The sequence below is a fragment of the Cupressus sempervirens genome, chromosome 6 (assembly GCF_028749045.1).
Source record: "Cupressus sempervirens isolate cs-2001-9-10 chromosome 6, ASM2874904v1, whole genome shotgun sequence".
NCBI lineage: Eukaryota > Viridiplantae > Streptophyta > Pinopsida > Cupressales > Cupressaceae > Cupressus > Cupressus sempervirens.
In genome coordinates this window covers 20,796,598-20,818,721 of record NC_143123.1, presented here as the reverse complement: position 1 = coordinate 20,818,721, position 22,124 = coordinate 20,796,598, and the positions used below count along the sequence as shown (strand labels likewise).

Here is a 22,124-nt window from a genome sequence, read left to right as displayed (position 1 = left end):
AAGTCGATACTTACTTCCATCTTAATCCTATGCCAAAAGAGGAAGCAATTAAATTTGCGGCATTACACTTAGTGGGAGTAGTGCATGAATGGTGGCATCACAGCACCATCACACTGGGGCATGATCAAATAAATACCTATGCGAAATTCACTGAGAGATTAATAGATCAATTTGATGGTAAGTACCCGGAACTCAATTTTAAAGATTTGGCACAGCTGAGGAAAACTGGATCGGTTGCAAAATTTCAGAAGCTCTATGTTTTGGTCAGGACATTTCTGAAAGAAGATGGATAGTGCTCTTCATGGACAGACTGACAAAACCTCTAAAAGGTTGGGTAAAAGGATTCAATCCTTCCACCCTGTCGAAGGCCCATTGAGAAGGCACGGAGTATGGCATCATCATTGGCGTCATCCTCTCGGAGTTACTCACATTCCAAACCACCGATGTTTCCAAGGGACAAAGATAATAAACCTCCGCTGAGGAAGTCGTCGTTGGAGGAAGCTACCAAATAGGAACTCTGAAGGAAGAAACTATATTTCAATTGCAAGGGACCTTGGGAACCTGGGCACAGATGCCTTGGGAAAGGAAAGATCCACCACATTGAGGTCGTGCCCAATGATAAGGACGAACAAGAAGATATACCCATCAAAGACAACCAACCCCAGGAGGACACCAAAATGGTTAGTTTGAACCATACAGAAAGAATTGCAGCATTGGTATGACGCAAAGGAGATATTGCCCTAGCCAGTAGCTCGAGGTGCACAATATTTTGTGTACGGGGAACCCTTCAAGGACAAAGGGTTATGGTGATGCTCGATAGCGGAGCTACTCTAAACTTCATAAACTCCTCTCTAGTGAAACAAAGTGGTCTACCTACGGAGACGCACGCAAGATTTCAAGTCAAGGTTGTCGGAGGGACTCTTCTACCCTGCACACACCTTGTTCCTCAGCTAAGTATCACAATGGCAAATCACATGGTGACCAAGGATTTCTTCATAGTGAACCTTGATGATATGGAAATTATTTTGGGCATACAATGGATGGAGACACTTGATGAATACACTCAAAGCTTCAAACGAATGGATTTCACTTTTGTTGTCAATGGGAAGAAGATTGTTCTCTGCAGAATGGCAAATGAGTGTTCGAAGGAAGTTTCTGCACATCGAATGGAAGCAATTTTTCGGCGTGATGACGTTGCTTGGGCTACACACTGTTTTGTCTCGACAAAACCTATAAAAGGGCAGAACCTATAAAAGGGCAACGGACACCTTCCCAAGATGATGATCTTCATAATATTTTGAATGATCATGATAAAAATTTTATAAACATTCCTCCTAGCATACTACCTCACTAAGGGTTTGAACATACTATCAAGTTGGAAGCAGGAGCCAAGCCAGTCATAACCACACCCTACCGCCATCCCAAGAAATTCAAAGATGAGATCAAAAAGATGATTCATGAACAGCTAGAGAAAGGATGTATCCGTCCCAATTCTAGCCCGTTTGCGTCATTAGTAGTTTTGGTCAAAAAGGAGGACAGGACGATGCGCATGTGTGTGGACTACTAAGCGTTGAACAAAAAAAAAAAAAAATAGATACCCCATTCCAAGAATAGATGAGTTGTTGGATGAATTACATGGCGTAGTCTATTTTTTGAAAATCGATCTCCATTCCGGATACCATCAGATCCACATGAGAGAAGATGATGTGGAAAAGGCGGCCTTTTATTGTCACTACGAGCACTATGAGTTCTTGGTCATGTCGTTCAGATTAACAAATGCACCTGCTACATTCCAATCATGCATGAATCGCATCTTCAACAAACAATTGTGTAAGTACTTACTAGTATTTTTTGATGATATTCTTATTTATAGCAGGACATAGGAAGAGCATCTGAATGAAGTCCTAAAAATCATGAAGGATCAATCCTTGTTTGCCAAGCAATCCAAGTGTGAATTCGGTATGACAAAAATATTGTGCTTGAAGGATCAATCCTTGTTTGCCAAGCAATCCAAGTGTGAATTTGGTATGACAAAAATATTGTGCTTGGGGCATGTTGTCAGTAAATATGGAGTTCAAGTTCATTAAGAGAAAATTCAAGCTATCCTTGATTGGCCTCCCCCAAAATCACTCACGGAATTGCGAGGATTTTTTGGATTGTACAGTTATTACCGAAGGTTTGTTAAAGGATTCTCTCAGCTTAGCACACCCTTAACGTATCAGACAAGGGTTCTTTCTAGTAGAATGAAAAGGCGCAACTCACTTTTGATAAACTGAAAGAGGCAATGAGCATGTGTCCTATACTTGCATTACCTGATTTCACTCAATCGTTCATTCAGGAGTGCAACGCATCCGGAGAAGGCATTGGCATGGCACTGATGCAAGATAGACACCCCATAGCCTATGAAAGTACGAAGCTTACACAAACAGAACGCTTATATTCCATTTATAACAAAGAAATGTTGGCCATCGTACATGTGCTAACCAAGTTCTAGTAGTATCTGGTGTGTGCCAAGTTTGTCGTTCATACAGATCACAATATTTTGCAACATTTTCTGGAGCAAAGGGACTTGAATGAGAGGCAACAAAAATGGGTAAACAAGGTTCAAGCTTTTGATTTTGACATTGAATATGTGAAAGGAAAGAATAATGTAGTTGCAAATGCTTTGTCCAAAAAACGCGTCATTTGCTTATTGACCCAGATTTCAACTGACTAGAAAGCACACTTGTTGGTAGAATATTCCAAAAACACATTTTCCTGTGAGCTAATGGATGGCAACACCCAGGATGATCGGTACAAAGTGGTGGATGACATCATTTACTATAAGAATCGGTTATTTTTAGTGTCGGAAACCAAATGAAGCAGAAAATCTTGAAGGAGGTACACGACTCACCCTTGGCAAGACACCCAGGTTTCCTCAAAACTTACAGACGTCTTAGGGAGAGGTTTTCATGGAAAGGTCTTAAAGGAGACATATTGGTCTACCAACAGAACAAATCCGAACATACTCTACTCGCCAAGTAACTGCAACCTTTGCCAATTTCAGAACAGAAGTGGGAAAGTATCTCAATGGATTTCATTACTATGACTTCCAAAGGTGAACAGAAAGGATTGTATTTTCGTAGTGGTTGACAGATTGACGAAGTATGCACATTTCTTCACCATCCCCTCAAACTTTCAGGCCACACAGGTAGTCGATCTATTTTTCAAAGAAGTCTTTTGTCTACACGGGTTACCTCGAAATATTGTCAGTGATCAAGATGAACGATTTATCAGCATCTTCTGGACAGACCTATCTCGACTAGTCGGGACAGAATTATCACCAAATATTAGTTACCACCCTCAGATAGATGGACAAGCGAAGATTGTGAACAAATGGCTTGAAGGTTACCTTCGGAACTATGTTTCGGCATAACAACGTGTTGATGCGAGTTTTGTATCACTTACATAGCATATTAGCAATTGAACATTTGATACGAAGTATCAAACATACAATTCCTCTCTTTAAAAGTTATTACCTATGAAGACATAAGCAATAGCTCCAATGTTCCTTACACCGTTGGATACTCGCTCAGTTTTATCGATGTGATTTGCTGATAATCACGTAGGCGGCCTTACGCAAATTGTTGAGGATGACTTGGACTTTGGTGGGATGAAGGTGATGATGGCTCGGTTTGTGAAATGTGTGAAGGCAGATAATGTTGATGGTAGCGATGATGGAGGATGTGTCTGTCAATGATGATGTTGATGGGAAAGCGATGGTTATGGGAGGTGAATGGATGTGCTCTAATACTCGATCTACTCTAACTTGCTTCTCTAAGCTTCGACTACCCAGCTACTTACTATTCTACTCCTACTCCTATGAATGGAAGGTTAGCAAATGGATAGGGATCGAACCTAATGAGAACTGACCAGCGGCCTCACTTCCACAGGTGCAATGATTCGAAGGAATAATAAACTCGTTTACCACACAAAGCTTCCTAACCAGCCGCTAGGATGCTAGTGGCCTAGTATTGATCCCTATCAAACATTTACCAATGCTACCATACAACTATCCATCTACTTTAACTTCACTTAAACAACTTGAAATGAAATTTGCTTCAACAACTTGAAAGGAAATCTAACTAAGTGGAAGTAGAAAACATGCAATAACACCCAATGTTCTTAATCAACATGCAAATCGCAACAATGAAAAAGAGAGCAATTTTGGTATTATCTTCGCAACAATTTCTCCAACACTTTACAAATGAGAGCAAATGGCCTTTTATAGGAGCCAAAAATACAACGGACGGTGGAGATCAAAACAAGATCAACGATCCAGATTGGATCCTCAAAACCCTAATTAGGGTTGCCACCCCATCAGCCAATGAGAAGCCGCCACCTCATCAATGGACCAATGAAAAAAGTACAAAAAGTGGCAACCAATGAGAAGGCACCAAAATGGTGGCCAATCAAAGATAGACACTTGTCCTATTCTAGAAGAAAGGGAAATTGCCACTTGGGCTTACATCAAATGATCTTCTAATATAAAACTTCCTTTTTCTTTCATTTTCTTAGCGAAGGCAATGAACTTAGCTAGCCTTTCGTTAACTTCTTCCATAGGAGGACAAGGTGTGTGCTTTGCCTTGAGTTCCACTGACTTCGCCATGTTGTTCGCTGCTTATAGTATCTTTTCGTGATCCTTCTCATATTCCTTTGCAAATCCAATAAAAGCATTGAGAGAGGAAAGGGTGCCCAAACGTTTTTTCTTAATAGCAACCTTTCCTAACTCATCCAATCTTGATCCAAAATCTGTCTCATTGATATCTTCTTCTCTAATATCCTCAAAATCAAGTGCCACCCCAACGTCGCTCATCATGGTTGAAATAGAAGTGTCGACGCTTGGACTGTGTCGTGCAATCTCATTATGTATCTCCTCAAGTGTTCTAATCCAGTAGTCAATGCAACAAACCAAGATTCAACTATACTCAATCCTCTCTCATCAACCAACCTAGCCCTTTGCAAATATGCCTCTGGTAGCCCAATGAACGCCTGTAGCCTAGGAATGGCCAAATCTCTGATGGGAAGGAAACCTTTCCACTCCTCTTCGAATAATCTAAACTTGTCTCTAATGGCCACTAATGACTAGAATGTCGAGATGAAGGCAAGAAATTTCGCCCATCTTGGATTATATCATGGATCCAATCCCTGACTTCATGTAGTTGAGCTGATATCTCTCCTGAATTGCTCCCGCTGTCTTGAGGAAGGGCTACCTGGTGCAGTTGTTGGATGGGTTGGCTATCTCTCCAATATTTGTTCTCGGCCTCCAACTTTACTATCCTTTCATTTGCCTTCCTTAACCTTTCTCTGATTGATGCTATACCTTCCTGGACCTCCTCACACTCCATATCATCTGTATTCCTTCCCAAGTTATGTTCCACTATTTCATATTCTTGGGCCACAATCTCATTCACTGCCTTGTTGAATGTTGGAATAGCAATCTGAACCTTTCAGTGATCATCATTGTCGCTCCTGATTACCCTTGCCACCATTCTTGCCATTTGTTTTTTGTTCTCGCTATCACCCTTTTCCATTAACCCTTGGATGTCCTCAGCTGTATGGGCCGTTACCACCTCGCCTCTTGGCATAAGCATTTGTCTTAACCATAGTGGTGCAGTGCATCTCCCCAAATCTGGATTTGGTTCGACCAACAAAGCATCACCAACAACCTCGGGTTCGTGACTTATTGCCTTGATGTCGATTGGTCCATCTTCTTCTCTACTAGTTTCTTCCATATCATTTCCTTGTTGGTTCTCCGAGAGAGGGAAGTACTCGGTGCTTTCACTATAGCCACTTGATTCCGAATTAGAGCTCACCTCCACCGCGGCCCCTTTATCATTTGAATTGACCTCTTGGCTTCTAGCCTCAATTATACTCTCTCTTGATGGCGCTGCATGCTATCTCTTGGCTGGAGGCGCTGGATGTTCTTTGCCCTTCTCTACCTCCAAAACTTTCTTCTTGCTATTTCTAATCATTTCCTGTTGACGGCTATTTCCTTCATTCCTTTGTCTGACTGATTTTGTTTGTTTCTCTTTTGGCTTCATCATCTCATAGGTAAGGGGAATCCTTTGTCTTTGTAGCTTCCTTAGTCCTTCATTATACCACGACTCGGTATGTAAATCCACTACCCTTGTGACTGCTTCCAAGGAAGGATCCTGATGGTCATCCCAATCCACTGGATTCAATTTTGTTCCTTCTACTGTATCATAGTCTTCTCTCAACACATTTCCATCATCCTCCAGTTGATCCATAATATCGAGGCCTCTCCATCTAATAGCCCTCATCATGTTCACCGACAGCCTTGAGAAAGCTAGCTTTCTCACATGAAAGTCATCTTTGGCGTTGGCCCAAAAGTCTTCTATGGTGGGAACATAATCAAATTCATTTCCATGAGATGCCTTGATAAGACCATTAGGGTCAAACCCTTGCCTTGCTCTGTACCATCCTAGATAATACCATTCCAATTCCTTCTCTGCGGCTGCAAAGGAGGCCCGATTTGGGCAACTATCATTGCAAATTACGATTGAGAATGAAATGTCTGTTTTCTCTTCGTTTCTCATTATTCTATCATAGTGCTCAAGTTGCGTAGCCAATTCTAACAAAACTACCTTGTCGAGTGGGTACCTTGGAAGCCTCTTAGGACAAACTGTACTTCCTGCCACTCTAATGTATGTAAACTGAGGAAATTGGATGAACCAACTCCCAAACTTCTTAATTCTTGCTTCTGCTTCCGATGAAAGTCTCTTAGCAGGTGTCCCTTGTAATACCCTTACTGTCTTCATGGTGAAGGCATCGCAAAATATCTTGTAATCCTTGTTATTGTGCAAATGGAGCTGCGGATAGCATTCATGTACCAAATATTGTCCCGGTCCGCTACCAACTTCTCCTAAGGCCTTAAGTCCCAGACTCTTGTACAATCTAGCAATTAGGTAGAACAGATAGGAGCCCATGTAGAATTGCCTTTGGTTTTGCACGGTTCTGAGTTGCAATTCTAAGTTCTCGCTTATGATCTTGGCCCAATCAAACCTTCTTTTCCCTTTCTCAATCTCATCAATGAAGAAGTACATCTAGTTTTCAAATTTCATCCCTTGAGCTAGGCCCATGATCCGACTAAGCAGAACAACGAGTTCACCATATTCTAGTTTGAAATTTGCCATTGTGAGCCTCGATGATCTATTAACTCCTTTCCTTCCCTTGCGTATCCAATTCTGCTTTAGATGCGTGTAATAGGCCTCTTGGTTATCTTGAAATGATTTAGTTGCTTGGTCCATCATCATAATCGTCATGCCCTTGTACTGGGGAATGTTGAATGTTTCTTCGATTGCTTGTTCGCCAATGCTGGCCAACACTCTCTTCCCTTCATCAAAAATGATGGAATTACTGTTTAGATCAAATCTGGATGCACATTCCATAATCAATTCTGGACAGGGCAATATGGGAGGAAAAGCCGTTGCATGTACAATTCTGCTCTTGTATATCCTTTTTGCCAAGGGGGATTGTCCTTCCTTCAATCTGTCCCTCATCCGTCTCATGTCCATTGTACCGATATTGGTGTCGGTTATTCTCTTCATTTTCGAGAAGAAGGAAGTTTTGGGCATCATATCCTCTTTGTCTTTCTTAGTGTTCGCCCGCTTGGAATTTTTACTTGCACTACCATCCTCCATGCTCGTCGCCCAATTACAGGATGGTAGAGTGGTGGACCAGAAGGCAAGAAGAACCAAGCAGAGCAATCCTTAGACTAGAACGAAAGATGGAAGTCAGCTTAAGCACCCCTTACAACTCTAGATGATGAAAATTCACCTTAACCAATAATCTTACGACGACTTTTCAGAACCTAGGATATGACTTCAAGAATTTCAAATCCCTTGCAAATCAGAAATTTATCATGCAACTCACCTCCAAATAAAATTACCCAACCTAGGGCAAAAATTGCAGCCTCTTGAAAAAATCAGAATTTTATCTTCCACAAATTTCGGCTCCCACAAATTTCGCCCTCCACAAATTTCGGCTCCCACAAATTTCGCCTTCCACAAAATTCGCCTAGTCTGGAAAAATCTGCTCCCAAGAAAATTCGCCTAAGGATAGAGGAAGAAATGAATTGTAAAGAAGAAATGGGAGTTGGGGTCTCCTTTATACCCAATTTCCTTTCCCTCTAAAGCTAGCCGACCTGGTCCTGGAGGAGGGGAAAAAAAAATTAAATTAAATCCAAGTTAAGGCCCACAATTAAATACTTAGCTCAAAAAATTTAATTTTACCAAAAGAAAATTGCACTTTAAATTTGCCAATTAGCTCCAAATTGCAAAACGAAATTAAATGGCCTTGAGGGTGTTAAATATTTCCATTTAATGAGAGTTTAGTAATTAATACGTCATTAAATTTGGATTTTGGCTAACCAAAAGCCATTTTTTCAATATTAAATTACCAGATTCATTAAAAACTAAAAGCTTTCAAGGCAAATTAATCCAATTAAAGCCAATTTTTTGCAATTTTCTACCAAATCGATTTTGCCAAGCTAAAATAAAAATAAAATAAAATTGCATCTAGAACCAAGAATCGATTTTTTGCAATTTAGCCTCATTTCAACAAAATTAAAATTTTCACCAAAAAAATTTGAGATTTTCCAAAAACTTAAGTCTAATTAAAATTTCCCTTTTGAAAATCATCCAAATTTACACAATTAAAACCAAATTTTCAAAAGAAAACGTCTAAGTACAAAATTCACAATTTTATCCTACCAAGTTGAAATTAACTTAGAAAATTATTCGGCCTGCGGATAAAATTGATAGCTCTAGAAAATCAAGTTAAAACCGGGTGAAAATAAGCTAAGCCTCCCCATATTTGTCCTGAAGGTGCCAAGGTGTGAAATTTTCAAAACTCAAAAATTTTTAGGGCAATCCAAAAATTTGCCAAGACGATTAAAAAAAGGGGGGGGGGGGGGGGGGTCCCCAAGATTTGGGGCGATGTGTGAAAACCTCACAACGCAACGGGCATGGGTCAAATGGATACACCTAGGACAATATTGTTACAATACTACATACCACATGTTCATCGGGATGGCACCATTCAAGGCTCTATACGAGTACAAACCCCTTTCCTTCATTGATACAGTTCTACGTGACAGTCACGCATTGAGGGCGAGGGACTGGCTTTAGGAGGTAAAGGACATCCTAAGATTCCAGAAGGAAAACTTACAATGGGCACAGAATCAACAAAAGATGTACGCCGACACACACCGAATAGAGAGGAGTTTCGAAGTAGGAGACTTGGTCTATCTGAGGCTCCAACCATACCGACAATCCTCATTGAAGGAAAAGGGAAAAGAAAAACTAAAGCCACGATTTTATGGCCCCTATTGTGTAGTTTGTTGCATCAATGAAGTCGCCTACGAGCTGGAGCTTCCAGACGGGAGCCGTATTCATAACATTTTTCATGTTTCATGACTGAAGAAAGTTGTGGAACAAAATGTCACGATAGCTACAAACCTTCCATCACTCAATGAAGAAGGAAAGCTCATATTGGAACTAGCCGAGATCATCAAACCATGTGAGAAGATCCCGCGGAACCGCCTAGTGAAGGAATATTTGGTACATTGGAAACACTTGCCATTGGACGACGCGACGTGGGAGGGCGAGCACATTTTATAACATCCGGCATTACATTTGCTTGAGGACAAGCAAAATTTGGGACGGGAGGATTGTAATGTTCTCGTTATAAAATAAATCATTAATCAAACTATTGTTAGTGGGCCGATTGATTTAATATATCTCGGACCCATTTTTGTTTTGTTCCCGTAATTTGTGTTGTCGTTGACTATCTTTGTACACCCTCGGAAAGTTTTCCACAACGGGTATTTAAGCACGGCTTATAGGTAGTCATTAGGTATGCGTTTTTGGATTATTTTCTTTACTGCGAATTCCTATTAGAGTTTTGGATTCATTCGCCATTTTGGAAGTGAAAGATCTTCCCTATTTGGCTCGTGCGATTTCGGTGGGATTCAACCCTCACCCTATTCCGCTGTTACATGTAATACTTCGCTCAAATCTGGCAAATTGAAGCACCATTTTTTGGCAAATATATATTGAAAGTTATTCATATTCAATCTTCATTCTATGGGTGTATCTACTGGATTTGGATCTATAAGTTTGTTACATGACTGGATATTCTTCTTTCCTCCATTCGTACATCGTCTGTTTCCTCTCCCTACTGTACGGACAACTCTGCATTCACTCCATACCCCACCTCACCACCACATTGTCTCCTTCACTCCCCTGTACATCCTACCCACAATATTGTACGATCTACAAGCTTGTCGTACGACCTTCTAAATCTACTATACAGCTTCCATTCATCTATCGTACGGCCTCACCCATCCACTATATGGCCAGAATTTGAAGATATCGTACTACATTTTCTCTCCATCGTACGGCCATCAATTTGGCCTCCCAGCAATGATCGTACGGCCTCTTTTAAGCCTTCTCCCGTGTGTAATAGGACAATTTTATTCTGGCATTCGTCAAGTTATACTAGTATGGCTCTGTTCCAAAGCAATAGACGAACAACGAAACATAACATTGGGACTACTATGTGCAACTCTAAGTCCAATTTTAATTTTGTTGTTCATTGAGTTATAGTGTAGTATTTGGAACGAACTAGATTTTGTTGAAAATTGAATGAATGTTGATGAACTAGGTTTTATTTCCTTCATTCAATAGATTGCATGCCTTACTTTCTTCAGCATAAGTTTCCCTTTGTTCTTTCTCTTATACGTCGTGGTTCTTGTGTTTAGTGTAGTTCGTTGCATACGGAGAAATTGGTCGATAGAGTGGCTGAGAGATAGACAATCCAAGTATTGTCAAAACATCAATTAACTTTGTAATCTGGGAATTACCCATTCTGCCATCTTTTTTTTTTCTCCTGCTGGCGTAGTTGGTTATGCATGTTTCAATTCCTTGTATTAAGGTTAGAATATATTGCATTTAGTGAGTTACTCCCCTTTTTCACTTGCCTAGGTTGTTTAAAGTACTGAGCAATCTGGTATTTGCCTCTTCTACTCTCTGGTTAAGAGCATACCCCCAAAGTCCGAAAAACATAATTCATTGCAAATCTTGCATTCAAAAGAGAGTTGTACATTTCAATTCAGGGGTCTTTGATAGATTACTACATTGACCTATTATGTTGTTAACTTCTTTGTCCTCCATATGCCATTGGGCAGTTTAAGAGTCGAGGTATAAACCCAAAAAATGATAAGGAAGACAAATTGTTCACCAACACTCCAGTTATTGACTTTTAAGGATAAAATGAATCTCTGAATCAAGCTACAAGTGTATCAAGCATGAGACTTGCAAAGATATAGAATAAAGTAAAATTAAAGTTTTAGGTTCTAAATATTAAAAGGCAGTAATGGAGTGTTTGATTTTGTTTTTGTTTTATTTATTTTTGCAGATTTTGAATGTTCTTTTACATAATGTGTACGGGACCAGAATAATCTCTTATGGTTCCTCCTTTTTTCTCCTACAAAGTACACCTTATACAAGAGCACATTACTTTTCTTAAGTGTACCAACAGTTATTGACTTTTAAGGATGAAATGAGTCTCTGACTTAAGCTACAAGTGTATAAAACACGAGACTTGAAAAAAATAGAATAAAGTAATTAAATTTTAGGTTCTAAATATTAAATTCAGCCTACATATCAAGATCCACTGAAATGTGTGATTTAAGCTTTGCAATCCCATGGAAAGTACACACAGCAATGTTATGTGCATCAATAACTATAGTTGTATTTGCAAACAAAATTAACTAATCTGAAGTTGCTACAAACTCTCAGTACCCCACACCTTATCTTAGGTCTCTTCGACTAGAATGCATTTGCCATTTTAGCTTTGCCACACAGGCTGTCATGATTGCTGCTCAGATACAATTTGTACTATCTTGTTCTCAAATATTTTTTAAACAATAACTCTAGCTCAATATGATATTCACCTTATATTTATAAATATGACTTTATCTAAATTTATGAATTTTATTATAATGTTCACAATTATAGCTTATGATACTATTTTGCAAATAGGGGTCATCTTGATTTTCTGCTATAAAACTCCTACCAATTTGCAGCTATTCTCCTTGAATGATTATCCCTAATGCTACCCAAGTCAGGGTTTTACATGCACCAACTTGCTAATTGCAATTAAGGGGATTTATCCTTAAATCTCTCAATTTTCCTTGAAGGGGTTTAGTCCTCTTTGGCCGTTATATTGACTTGCAATAAATCATAATTTCCATTCATTAAATTAATGCCTTTTTTCCCTTATCCACCTTCCTTATATCACTTAGCTTTTAATAGCTTTTATCATAGGGTACAGCCATAAATAGGGCCTATGACCATTTCAAACTTGAGTTTTAGTTGGTGTTTACTAATCATTTAAGGAGTGCTGCCTTAAATATCTTCTACCTGACTATCATTTCCCAAGTGATTTTTTTCTAAATGACCCAATCTATTTTCATTTGCTATAATTTTGTTTTCTTCCGCCTAGACCATATTTACTTCTGTCTTTATTATGACAAAGACGGTTTTTGTCTTATTTGGCACCATATTTAATTTCTTTTATGTTCTTTGGTGAATTACTTTCCAATCACAGGATTAGATTGTCATGCCCCCATCCCTAAGCAACTAATAACAAGTAAAATATATATGCAAGCCCAGTGATCAGCAACTATTTGAATTTATAACACTCCAGATACAATCAGTTAGACATCAATAATCAAGAACATTGTCTTGGTTATAAGATTTCATGATTTTCTTCAAAGCAGTATATTAACTATTAAGCCAATGTAGAAGGCAGCAATCAAGCAGGATAATTAAAAAAAGAAGGATAATGAATAAAAGGACGATCACATAATCACAGTGATTACATTAAGAGCAGAAAATTATCAGAATCAATTAATAGAAGCAGCAATATAGTAGACAGCGATTTTATTTTAGGAGCGATTACTAATGTAAAGGAAACAAGACCTTTATTATACTACCAGTGATTAGGATGCTTCAAGCAGTGATTGGTTTAAAGGTATATTATTAAGAAAGGTTGTGGCCGTTCCTTAAGAACAGCAACTTCCAAAAGTTGTCTCTCTTCAAGAGACATGAAGATATAAAGGCAGAAGACCACGATGGAGGAAGGCATCAAGGAAACCAAATCAATTAGCATTGGTGCTCATAAAGAGCAGATCAGTTCATAAGATATCAATGATCTGGCACATAGATCAATCAGATCAGAAATTTCTGTTCATTGCAGGCAATAGCATTCTTGTTCAATTGCAGTAAGCATGAGATATATGCTTAGTGTATGAATGATAAAAGTTCTTGTCTAGAATATAATTTCTTATGTGCTTGTTTTATGGTGCCCATCTGAGACCCTAAATGCAACCTAATTAAACTCCAGATCACAGCCACAATCCTGGACAAAAGTATATTAAGAGCAACAATCATTAGTTTTTAGGCCATTGCAGCTTTAAACAATTAACTATAGGCAATTAAATATGTACAAGAGGCTGACACAAAATAAAGGCAATTAACATGGACAGAATGCTGATTTAGTTAACTGAAATTATTTGAGGGAGCTATCTAGGGGTTAATTATAAGGACCCCAACTTGGGATATTTTAGATACAGAGATCCTAGCATAAATTTAATAAGAGAGCAATCATGAAAGATTGTGTCTGTTTGTAGAGAGGCGGGTATCTACAAGGGACATTTCCCTTCATAAATGACTAGGAGGTACGTAAGGAGGGAACTGGAAGGATAGAAATGGGAGATTAGAGAAAAAACATATATAGCAGATATAAGCAGATCTAAGTATTATAGCAATAAGCAATGAGCAGTACCAATAATATATCAAAACAGGGATCATCCTACATTGAGGACAGCAATACAAATAAAGCAACAATCAGATTAGTATAAAGCGATAGTATATAGTATTACAGCTAACAACCACGACATGGAAAAGACAGGAAATGAATATATATTCGGACTTAAAGCAGGGATATAGCAATGAGCACAGACAAGAAGGAATCCATCAATCAACAGTGAATGGGGCAGGAGAAATACGCAAAACCAGCAGCAAAGAAAATTAACAAAGGAACAGCAGAAGCAGGCATACATACAGCAGAGCAATCTATTTATACTCTCTTGGATTCTTGTGGTATGAAATGTGTCTATGTGCTTATGTCAATCATATATGATTTGAATATATATGTTTCTACTAATCATATGGAGACAATAATCAACCAAATTAAAGAAGGAAAGGAAGTGCAAGGAGGGGGAATGCCGAGGCCTCACTAGGTACACCACCTCTTTAAATCAGTGAAGAACCGTATGAGGCCGAGTGAAACAGAGATTCTACTCTTGGGCCTAGGGTCAAGTTGAGGGCACGCTATTGCAATCTTCCTTCACACCTATATGGTTTAGTTATTGAGGTAACTAGCAAAGTGGTCCTCAACCATAAGAAGAGAGAAGACAAGCATAGTGAAGGGAAACGGTGTACAAGCTCCATTAGGTATGCCACCTTATGAGTACGGCTACGACCATAAGGCCAATGGAGACAAAGTTTCTACTCTTGGGCCTGGGGTATCTGAATGAGATCCCCAATCATAAGAGGAGAGAAGGATAGCATGATGCAAGGGATGCCATACAGGCTCCGCTTGTACACCACCTCATGAGCATGGTTACATCCACATGAGGCAAAGGGGGGAAGAGTTTCCACTCTTGGGCCTAGCAGCGGGGATAATTAGTGCACCTCATTATGTGTTTCTTATCTCAACCCTCATTATGGTTAAGCTCTTGAGAATTTTGTGCTATAACTATCTCTCTTAACCATGAAAATAGACATATTACATGTATCATGATTATATTATTACTAATAAATTTGGTTGAAAGTCCTAAGAGGCACTATTTCATCTTATTTCTAGGTTAGCCTTATGTCTCTAACTATATTGTGTTCCTACTTTCATTCTGATTTTTTAATTAGGGCAAACTGCAAAGCATAAGATGATCCTAAAACAGGACATTGCAATTTGATATACTTAATGATGTGACATGCTAATCAAACCAGATTCTTAGTTTATTTATTCTCCCAAGGAAAAAATGATATGTGGGTGAGGGAGGAGATGCAGCTGGGAGAACTAATATAGGTTTCCCCTCTCAGCACACCATCCCGAGTTGGCTAGAAGTCCCTAGCACTTGTGGGCCAAGCGGTCAAGTTGTCTTGGTTGGATGCTTTGCACCCTTGGGCTTAGTTGCGGATGGCCTTACGCAATCTTTGTTCTATCCTTTCAATCCCCGCAATGGTTGGCTATGAGAAGTGAAATAAACAATCATGTGAGGAATGGAAGAAAATATGTAGGGAGAGGTGGTAGACAAGGGTTCCCTCGGATTAAGTAGTCCACCCCGAGAAATTGAATCATCACTAGATGTTTTTGTTGTGTTTGAGCCAAGGGGTGTCTTAGTCAGGTGTTGTGTGCACTTGGGTTTGATTGGGTTGAACAATCTTCCTCTATGACCTGGGTTCTTTCGAATTAAGTAGACCCTCCCAAGGGATGAAATATTCATGGGATGTTCATGTCGCTTGTGAAACAAGGGGGCAGTTCTCTCTGTTAAGCACTACACTCTTTTGGACCTAATTGAGTAGAATGATATCAAATAGCTTTTGTGGATTTTGTAATGTTCCAGACGACTCCACTTGAGCAGGCTGAAGGTTCCCGAATGGCCGTGCGGATGTGCAACAGAGCGCAGGAGGTACAGTTACTACTTTGCTGGCCATATGTTAGAGATAGATCTCCGTACGGAGTTGCCAAGGAGGGTCGTTAACAGTCCATACATGTGCTAGAAGGCCGTATGGAACAGATGTGTTAGCCATATGGTTACCATAAGAAGCCATACAATGGAAAGAAACCAACAGCCATACGGTGGAAAGAAGGTGTACAGTGGTAGGCAATACGGGAGAGATAATGATGTCATACGGTGATATCTATAGGCTGAGTCCATACGGGGGGAAATGTTGCACGACTGGGAAGCCATACGGTGGCTAAATGAAGCTTGTAGAAGGTCGTACGAAGGGTTAAATGGAGAATTTGAAGGCTAGTGTCGTACAGGGAAGTGAAAGACAGTACGGACAGATGGATGGGTGAGCAATGCGGAATCACACGATTAGCGACGGAAACACAATGTTGCGCAAAACACAAAATATTGATTAAATCTACACAACAAGAGAGAGTCGAATGCGAATAATGAGTACCAGAAGATAATACTCCAATTTGCCAGATCCGATCAAAATAACACATACACCAACGGAATAGGGTGAGGGTTGAGTCCCACTGAAACCGCACAAGCCAAATAGGGAAAATCTTTCACTTCCGAAATGGCGAATAATTCTGAACTCCAACAGGAATCCGCAATACAGAGAAAATATAATCCAAAGCATGTCTACTGACTACCTACAAGCTGTGCTCAAATACCCATCGGGAAACTTTCCGAGGGTGTACAAAGATGGCCGACAGCGACACAAACTACGAAGACGAAAATAAAAATGGGTCCGAGATAAATTAAATCAATCAGCCCGTTACACAGATTAATTAAATACATTTATTTTATGACGGGGATATTACAGATTTCTTCTCCAAGCCCTCAATATGATTAATTATGGGAAATAGAACCATGGATGATTATTGCATGATATATTTTAATGAGATAAGATAATTATTGTTATGCATGTCCTCATAAATGTTATTTACATGGTGACCTAGAAACGCATTTCCACCCTAAATGAACCTATTTCGAAAACAAATAATAGTTTCGAGTATAGGGGACGGTTGGAAATGTTTCCAAGTTGTCCTCGATGAAGCAAAAATTTTGGAAACTATCCCGGAAACTCGAGGACAGTCAATGGAAGTTTCCAAAAAACTTTGACCATCCCCTAGATAGCTAGGGATTTCCAAGTCATCCCCTAACCGTCTTGGGGACTGCTAGCCATTTCCAGTAACAAAAGGGTAAAAAGTAAGATTATTTTATAAAATATTTGCAATTTTTTGGGCCTCACACCTCAAGGCAACCCTAAACATTAAAATATGTTACTACTAACATCAAATCTTAAGTATATGACCGAAAATATCTTGTAAGTTGCATATAGATTGGCCATAGTAGATAAAGTTATGCCCGAGTGAATAATCATCTGCTCTTGTTGTTGTTAGAATATGAACAAAGTTATTGTGAATTCTGGAAGTCTTTGGTGAAAATCTGCAGATTGAAAGTGTAAATCTAAGCAATATTTAGTATTATCAAACTGAATCTTAGGGGCGGCAATATGCTATCTTTGTTTTCATGTTGACTTTGAAGTTTGAGACTTTGAGCCTTCTGACATTATATGATCCATTGATGCGATAATTGAATCTTGATATATGATATGATTTTGTTGAAACTTGTAGCGTGTGCATTTTGATATATGATCTGATACTTTTCATTGTTTCAATGAATTATATCTGTGAATGTATAATATTGAAATTTGAATTGCCATTTGATGCTAGCATCTGTCCTTATTCTAAGATGATTTGTTTGATTTATTTGATGCTATGTTCTATGATAATTCGATGAATGATAATTGATTTTAGATTTATAAATGTTATTATGTTGCTATGATGAATGTTAAAACGTTATATAACAAATGAGTGTATTTGAGATTTCAAGTTTCCATATAAAAAGTGTCTCTGTGTGTGTGGAAACGTGAAATATATATCATTTGAAAAATCCCGAAAATTCATTTCCTTGTCCCCCCGACCCAAGAACTCAGGGTAACATAGGTTAATTAGAACCCACACCCTAAATAGAAGCAGTTGGTAGTATGAATTATATGTCAAAGATTACCTCGCATGGTTGTAGAATCTAAAACAGATTTACATTGATAACTATATTACAATCCTAGAATTAATTAATTTTGTGATTTGAAGGCAACATCTAGGATCTTCCCAAAAGGGGACATTACATATAATCATGTTGTATAGTGTGCTATTGCTTATCCTTAAGACCCACAGGAGACGTATGAGAGAGAATTAGGTTAATCTTGTTATACATTCAAGGAGGGGACATTACACTTTCTAAAAAATCACTAAATTTTAATTTAGATTATTATTTGCAATTTAAAAATGCTGCAAGTTGCACCCAACCATATTTAAGATATCAACACTAATTATATATTACTAAAGAGCTTTACTAAAATATTCACATCATTTTCAATTAGTTTTATAAACTAGTAAATGTTTATTGTTGTAAATAAAGCGGCTTTACTTTCAACTCTTATTAAGTGCATAGTTTTCCACATAAAGCATAAATCTCATTTTGTAACTAGGAAGACATCATGCCAACTTCAAATCATTGCATCATTCACAAGTAGTTCATAACCCCAACACAAATATTTTTATGTTTTGAACATTCACAGTTATTGTAGCAGTATTAGGGCGCACTAGGAAGATATCATGCCAACTTCGAATCATTGCATCATTCACAAGTAGTTCATAACCCCAACACAAATATTTTTATGTTTTGAATATTCACAGTTATTGTAGCAGTATTAGGGCGCAAGCCCAAGTGCTTTGACAGTTGTTTTTGTGTAACCGTAATTTTAAATCAATTATTCTCTAAGATAGAGTAAGGTTACAAAAAGGTTTGTTGAGAGTACTCACAGTAGATTATGAATCTTGCATTGAAGTAGATTATGAATCTCGAATCTTGCTACATTGTCAAGGCCCCCGATTTGACATGACGGAACAGAGCTAATATATACATTTGGTGAATCTAATAGACCATCAAGCACATTGTGCAAATCTAGGATTAAAATCCAGTGGAGAGAAGAAATCATGATACCAATCGAGATTTTTGTCAGTCACCAAGTATCAATAAAAAATTATGATTAGTTAAGAGCAATAAGAATAACAAATTATCGCTAGTCATGAAAGATGTGATAAGATAATTGACCAATCTACTAAGAATCGGTGTGATTAGTAAAGGCAGTTATTATGGACAGGCACAAGTCATGTCTCTTGCCACATGACTTGTAATTCCCACTACAGTACATAGGCATGCTCAAATCATTCAATGAGCATCGAATTAGGGATTACAAATTGCACTCACCAGATCAATAAGTCCATATTTATTAGCCGACAACAATGTGTAACACAAAATTATTTGTGCATCAACACCAATTGATCAAATATAACATATGAATTCTACTAAGAATAGGTAGCCAATATATACATGCATATATATAAATATATCAATTATGTTGTATTTTATATATACATATCCATTCATATCCGTATGTCAAGATGGACATCTACAAGCAGTGCATTCTCACGACATGGATTGACCCCTTGAAGGGGCTCCATTTAAGGACGGCTTTCTACGGAAAGCACTTTATTGGTATACATGTTGGGGTCATTATGCACCCTTCATACCTTGCCTGGTGTTGGACACACGCTGACATCTCTTTAGGCTCTTTTCAAGGTCGAATCTCATCGGCTTCGTATCTAGACAGACCATCAAATTGATAGAGAGGACCAAATCCATCAACTTTGTGACATGGGGGAGGCTGAAATAAAGGCACGCTTTATCTTTCGTTGCCCCATCTTCTATGAGATTAGGAGGTTTACTGCCTTTTCAAAGGGTGTTGGTCTCTCCCAACCTTTTTCAGATACATTGATCAATGATGTCTTGTCTTATATCTCCAAGAGGCCAGGAGGCTTTGGTACCTCGCCCTGTAGTCTCAGTTCCCTTCGAGACAGACCACGGACCATCTCATCAGCTCCTTCGCATTGGTCACTTCAGCTCAGGGCACCAAGCAGTTGCTTGGTCTCCCTACTTTTGGACACACCAAGTTCATTAGGCCTCATAGGGCTTACTCACAGCAGCAGCTCTTCACTTCCAATGATTCTCAAAGACTACCCAAGACCTCATCTCACCTGGGTCATAACCTTTAATTATGGATTTCTTCTTAGCGAAGAAGAGCAGTTAGCTTGTTATTGGCTTTTGCTCCAATTCTTTTGTTGGGTCTTTGCTTTGCTTTTCTCCCTACGCACCTTTTGGTGTTCCTTGTTTTGGCTCGTCTTTTGTTGTGGGTTTGCAGCCCCTTAGATCCTCTTTGTGGTCTCTTGTTGGACATTAATAAATTTGTCTTTCCTCATCTTTACCTTATCTTATCTATTCATAATCCATTTGAATGTTAATACACTCCTATCCTATTCCTTAATTACTAATTGTTGCCCCTTAAGAGGATAGGTTGGAGTATAGGTCGGTGTTGTGTAGGAAGAGGCAGAGTAAATCCTCACAAGGTAGGTGAATCCCAGAATGGGATATGGACGGACTCCTCGAGCCTTGAGAAAACCTAGTTGTAGATTGGTGTCCAAGCGTCCTATGACAAGTAAATCCATGTCCTCCTTAGAGTTGATGAATAGGAGAGAAGTAAGGAATTAGGGTTTAAATTTGTTGAGCATCAAATGCTTTATGAATCCCTTAATTGCGTCTTAGTTTAATCTAATTTAAATGCATAGTGATGTGTGTTAATCATTGAAAATTGGCAGCCTCCTAGCAGGGGACATTACATACCTATTGATGACCATGGACTTTGTGGAGAAATCTGAGCTTTGGTAAGAGAGAGAAGATATAGTAGAGCTATAATATTTGACATAGCTTGGACTGAAGGATTATGGAATTTTGTTATATATAAAATAAAAATTTATTAACTCTCTGTATTGTGGAAACAACATCTACTTGATCATTTTATTGTGGTTAATCGTAATTTTTAAAATGCAAATCTAGGAGCCATCTCTCAACCAACACTCTCAAAGATTAGCCAATACCACCACAGACTCAGTTTGCTATTTATGATAGTTATCAATAGCATTTTGTAGCCACTGAAAACAAAATTCTGCTCAAGGAATTAAATTGCCTTCATGAGTTCTCCAAGTGCAATGATTTGATAGTTCTCATTAGACTTGGCAAAATTCCACACATAGGAGACAACTAACCAAGCACACCAAACTAGAATGGAAGCACTCGTTATGAGTATGGTTCTTTTCCAAGTTTAACAGATAAAAAGATAAATGCTTTGAAATGGTGGTCCACCATGACCAAATATAGGACTGGTAAGCTAATTTACATAGTGTTTGCAGGTTTCCTTCTCCAATATGGCTTTTCTAAAATGCAAATAGAGTTGTTGGGGCCTATTTGGAGAGACTCAAAATGAACTCATAGGAATGTCTTTTATTTATTGCAACTAATATTCTGTACAACAAATATGGATAAAAGTTTCAGATTTTCTATCAATTGGCTGATGAGCAGGTGCCGAAGACTTAAATGATTAATAGTAGCGTAGGTGCTAAGTATAGAAGACTAGAAAATTAAAATGCTTTAAATGGAATGTCTTCGGTTGATTATTTATCCATTACAGCTCATCGGTCAAGATAAGATTGAAGAAGCAAAAGCTCATAGACATTACTTGTGTGAAATAACATGATGAAGAAATAATGCTGTGCACCATTCTGTAGTGAAAGCAGCTAAAACCTTTTAGGGGTGCATACGAAGCAAATTACAGGGAACTCTTTGAGTGCCTTGCCATGAAAAACAACACTAGGGGAAAAAATAGACTATTGGAGAACAAAAGAGACAAACGCCAAACTGTACAATTTTTCATAAACAAGACTTTAATCTTTTTTCAAAGAAAGTTGTTCTCTGCAGTTACAGAAACCGAATATTTTAAGGATAGGCCTACAAGACACAATCCTGTCTAAAATTGCTTCTAAAAGGATGAGAACAATTTCAAATTGTTGCAAACGCAGAGATAGTAGCTCTGTTTGTTTGTGGAAAGATATTCTCTCTAATGTAGCACTGCTGTTTTTGTTGAAGTAACATAGACGTGGTTTCAGAAAAGAATGTAATTGTATCAAAAGCATATTGATACCTGATTGTACCAATAGAGTCCCAAATTCTTAACCATGTAACAAGACGCAATGCAGTCTAAAATTGCTTTTAAAAGGATGTTGAAAAATTTCAA

At 38.5% G+C, this 22,124-nt stretch overlaps 1 protein-coding gene across 3 annotated transcripts in view; it reads right to left on the bottom strand.

The window, feature by feature from the left end:
• RPL27 (ribosomal protein large subunit 27) overlaps positions 1-22,124 on the bottom strand; it is a 41,639-nt gene that overhangs the window by 18,199 nt on the left and 1,316 nt on the right. The window lies entirely within an intron of this gene.